General features: G+C 42.1%; 1 long non-coding RNA gene across 1 annotated transcript in view; it reads right to left on the minus strand.

The window, feature by feature from the left end:
* Window positions 1–3,021, minus strand: part of LOC130583910 (uncharacterized) — a 4,196-nt gene extending 1,175 nt beyond the window's left edge. The window contains exons 1-2 of the long non-coding RNA XR_008966462.1: window positions 2,977–3,021; window positions 900–1,100 (exon numbers count right to left, since the gene is read on the minus strand). This is a non-coding gene — a long non-coding RNA (uncharacterized LOC130583910). The remainder of the gene's footprint in view (window positions 1–899; window positions 1,101–2,976) is intronic.
* Between the last annotated feature and the right edge of the window lie 1,928 nt (window positions 3,022–4,949).

Consider the following 4,949-nt stretch of genomic DNA (forward strand, 5'->3'; position numbering starts at 1 on the left):
GAGTTTAATAGCAGAGATGAGCATTAGTCCAATTCACTCTTTTTCATCATGAAGAGTAAAAAGGCAGGTGAAGATGAAGACAAATGGGAGCCAAGAACTTCAGATATCCTCTTATAATTAAGGAAGTGTCAGAACCTCTGTCCTAAATTTGTTCTGTCCAAAGYAATAGAGCAGATCATTGTTTCCAAGGCTAAGACACATTAGAATTTTTATTAGGAACTCCTTCTAACAAATGAGAAATACAAGAGCAAAACTGTTATTTGAATGTCACTGATTCTTCAGGCTTAATATATCTAATTTCCTCTTTTCCTTTCCAGGGCTGCTCTTGGAGCTCTCTGCAGCACTGAACGATGCTCAGGCACCAACACAGTAGAGCCACAAGTTTGCAATTGAAATGAGATTTCATAAATCAAGGGGATACAGAACTGCATGTTAGTGGAAAGATGGCTCTTCACTATTTTAAAACTATATTTTAAAGAACACTTTAATTCAAACAGGAAATGATTTTATCAGTAGTGTGAGCACCAGTTACTCTTTTCTATATTATTGATGTCTTGTTATATCTTGCACATAAAAATACACAGCCTTCCTTTCTTTCAACAACTTCCTTTCTGTATGCATTAAAGATATTATCCAACAATTTCAGTTTCTAAAAATTTTCTCTCTTATTTGATTGTGCAGCTTTGCTGTTAATTATTTTTTTTTCACTCAGTGTTGATTTCCTTCATGCAAAGACTCTGGTTTTATTTTTAGTGTCTTATATAATTGTTCACTAATGCCTTATTAAAGCTGAACACCTGTAGCCTCAGTTATCTCATAAATGAGTTAACAAGGAAAAACACTCCCCCAGGGAAGCTTGTGTTATATATCTGAACCAGGAGAATTAAAACATTATGTACCTCCTCCAAGTTAGCTGTTCTTCGGTTCCAGTGTTCCAAGCTGTTATTTGTGCTTTTTGGCAATGAGGGAAGAATCAAAAAGCCCAGAAAGGATGAACAGGAATCTTCCACAGGAATYTCCTGCCAAAGCTCGTGACTTTGAATGCGTTAGTCCTTAACAGAGATGATCAAAGTGTCCTTTTCAGAGCCTGGCATCCTGCTCTGCTAACAGACAGGGAGAGATCCTCTGAGAGCCACAGATTATTCGCTCTCAGTTGTTCATTCTTTAAAATACTGATGCAGGCAGCAGTAACAGGTTCTGTGCTGCCTCTCAAAGCTTTTTTTTGGCAAGGAAAGGCTCCAGAGCTGGCAGGAGACAGCCAGGGGCTGWTCTGGGCTGGGTTAGAGCAGGTGCCCCATATCCTGCCCTCCCTCCTGTTCCTGGGAGAATTTACACACATTTCTGGGTGTCCTGGCAGCAATATTCCCCCAGTTCAGAGCCCCACAGTGCCCATCCCCACAGAATCAACAAGATCTCAAACAGATTGGACCTGTGGACAGAAGGCAAAGAGCAAGGATGATTTTCCTGCACCCTAGAATATTGCTTCGATTTGTCTATTCAGCTGCATAAAACCAGCAATTCATCTTGACTGTTTCTGAGCAGCCTTTTATAAAGCAAATCAAATATTCTCATAAGTGTGATTCCAGTATCATTTCTGAATGGGAAGCTCAGGTTTTCTTAGGATAATTTGATAGTGTGGGATATAATTGGCTCCTGGATGATATCTGCATTTATTTCATGGATTTTCAGATTCCCATCAATACTGAAATCTGGCASAACCCTTGTCCTCTTGAGGAAAAGAACCAGTAACACAAACTTGGAGGAAGAAAAAGTGAATCACCCAAAGTAAACATGCCCTGACCAAAAATTGCCCCTAATTCCAGGTGTCTCTTYCCAAACTCCACACTGCTGAATTCACCTCCTGTGCTGTAGCTCTACTAAAAGCCTGACAGAGGAAAGGTATCTGGGTTAGCACCTATGTACTAAATCWGTAACACAGGATTCACAATCAGAACAAACAGAAAATCTCACCAGATGAGCACTAAAGTAATTAAAACCTGTCAAGTTGCTCCTCATTGCAGCACTGGCAGGATTTGTCCAGACAGGGCTCTATTGGATTCCCATTATTTTAACTGAAAGCACAGTTGTGCAGATCCACTGCCTGCTCCAAACGTGGCTCCCTGAGCTTTTTTACAACTGACCATAAAAGGGACTTCCTGGGATGTCATAAAACAATCCTCTGTTTATTTACAGGTGTGGAAATGCAGCCCCAGCCACAATCTGTCTGATTTCACACAGTGCCACAAAGACCAGAATGTGTGCCCAGTTCAAACATGTAAAATAAAGATGATTTGGTTCAAATAATGTCCCAAGGGCCTGCGTGTTGTAAAGTTGGCACATTTGAATTACAGGAAAACCAAAGTGTYCAGAGCTAATTAAATCCATCCATCCTGAATTTTAAATTTCCGACAGATCTGTAATGAAAATTTACTTCAATTTCTTTCTGTTACTTATTCCAAATCTCTCTGCAGTTCTGCTAAATGACCAGATGTTTAGAAAGTCCTGGATCTGGTAACTGGAAGGGCTCTGTGGTGCTGGGAGCTCTGGTTTTTAACTAAAAGAATGGTGATTTTTCAACATTAATCCCTCATCCATCTGACAAAAAGCAGCTGTGTGAAGTTATTGTGGCAAATGAGGTGCATTAGAGCACACAGAGCCCCCCAAAACTCCCTGGTTTGGGTGGTGAGGGGGCTCTGGAACCCCCTGGACACTGCTCTGGTCAAGGGGATGACAGAACTGGGCTTACACAGCCACTCCATGAGGCTGAAGGACACTGAGGGACAGAGCCACAGGAGCTGCTGGGCACCCAGAGTGGATCAGGGAGCATTCAGAACCCTCCCTGGTAGCAGAGATTTCCCAGCTCACACCCAGATCAGCCCTGACCTCACCCTGCTCCTCACAGTCCCTGCTCTGGACCAGGAGCCCACCAGCCTGGGCAGCCCCTGCTCCATCCCTTCCCCTGCTGGGAACACAAACCTGGAAATGAGGGCTGGATCCAGGGATCCTGGGGCTCTCCTGCTGAGAATTGGGAGTTTTGGAAGCCCTAGGCTGTGTTTCAGCTCCTTCTCCTGGGCAGTCGTGGTGGCAGAGCAGCCACAAGTCACCACCGCTCCTGAGAGCCRGCATCTGCTCGGGGAAACTGCAATTTGGGTACAAACAGAGAAACTGAAACACAAAAAAACAGAGCTTTACAGAGCAGCTGGGCTATGGAGAGAGTGCACATCTGGAAGCAKTGCGTTTTATTTCCTGAGTTTGGGGAATAGGGGTGGTTTTGCTTTGAGTTGGTGTCATTTAATTCCTCGCTCAAAGAAACAGAAGCATCAAAATGCTTTGAGTTGGTCCCTGAGCAAAATCTCCCCTTTTCCTAAAATACCCAAAACACGACTCACAAGATGAAAAAAAAAAAAAAAAAAGAATGGTGACAGCTCTGATAAAGAATAGATGAGACAAAGTGGAAACAACAGGCAGCAGCTCAGGGAAAAGCTCTCAGAGCAACGAGGACACGAGATCTGTGCTCCCTGAATTCCACAGAGCTGAACAGACAAAGAGGCACCAGTGCTACCTGAGCAGCTCAGGATGTGCCTCTGACTGATTCCATCACATTGATATCAGTTTGTCCAGGATTCATCACTGCCAGGGCTCCTGGATGCACACCAAGGACTCTGCAGGACTTTGAGGAAGTTCAGGGATTTCTGTGCCTCAGCACTGGTGGCAGCTCCTTCCCTGAGTTACTCCAGGAATACCAGCAGGGATTACAGTTGTGTTCTGTCCATCTCACCAAGTTTTGATGCCTGCAGCCTCCTTTCTATGAAAAAAACCACAAAAAACAACAACAAAAAAAAGAAAAAAAGAAACCCCATAAAAAATTAGGCAGGAACATTTAAATAAGAATGCACCATTTTCCCAGYCCAATCTCCATTATTTACGTGTTTGTGCTCATCATGATTAAGCCTTAATCAGCATTTGGGACTATAGCCTTAATCATATTTTCTCCCATTATATAAATGATGAATGACAAACAGCCACAGGACTTGAAAATTAGATCCAAACTGTGGAATAATGACAGGTGGAGATTGGAAACCTCCTTTGTCACAACAAAAAGCAGTTGTGCCTCTGATTTGACTCTTGTCTCATTTATCAATCACTGAAATTCCAGGGAATGACTCCAGCTCAGAGGTCAGGAGTGGTTGGTGCTGCAGAGCATCCTGAACAGCCCAACAGCTCTGTACACGTGTAGAGCTTTTATTTGTAATTTATTCATGATTTCCCATTAATCACTGACATCCTGACACCTAATTAGTGACACTCCCAGGTAGCGTGGGGTGAGAACCACCATACGTATTTTAATAATCAAAGTGGAGACAGCGAGCTGAAATCAGGGCTTCCAAATGAAGAGTGGCAGGCAGTGTTTAATTAGTTTCATCTGTACATCCTCAACTCCTTTCCACTACACACAGCTCAGGCTCACTCAAAGTCAAACAGAAATTAAAGCAAAAAAGCTTTCAAAAATACTTGATAGAGATGCTACAACATTCCATTAATAAATGAATRGTGTAATTTATCACCTATGGCTTAGGAAATACCATGGAGTTCTGTCAGCAGCTCTCTGTAGAAATCTCTGACATCATCTTTGGCTCCAAAAGGCATCGCTGCCATCCATATGCTAAGCAAAAATATGAGGATTTAAGAGTGAGAATTTGGAAGATTTCTAAGAACCAGGCCCTCTCCCTTATTCAGGTGATGTTTCAGRGTAGTACTTCTTTAATTAGAAAATAATTTCTTACTAAACSATTTTTTTYTTTGTTAATTAATGACAAATCTGTCAAGAAGATTTACCTGGAAAAACACATTTCCCATCTTTTCATCGCATGCTTTCCTTTTATGTTATTTTGTTATGACACCAAGTTCTTCTTTCTATTTGGAAAGAAAAAGATTCAAATAATTCAACT

The sequence above is a fragment of the Malurus melanocephalus genome, unplaced genomic scaffold (assembly GCF_030028575.1).
Source record: "Malurus melanocephalus ecotype Western Australia unplaced genomic scaffold, MMel_1.1 scaffold_642, whole genome shotgun sequence".
Lineage (NCBI taxonomy): Eukaryota > Metazoa > Chordata > Aves > Passeriformes > Maluridae > Malurus > Malurus melanocephalus.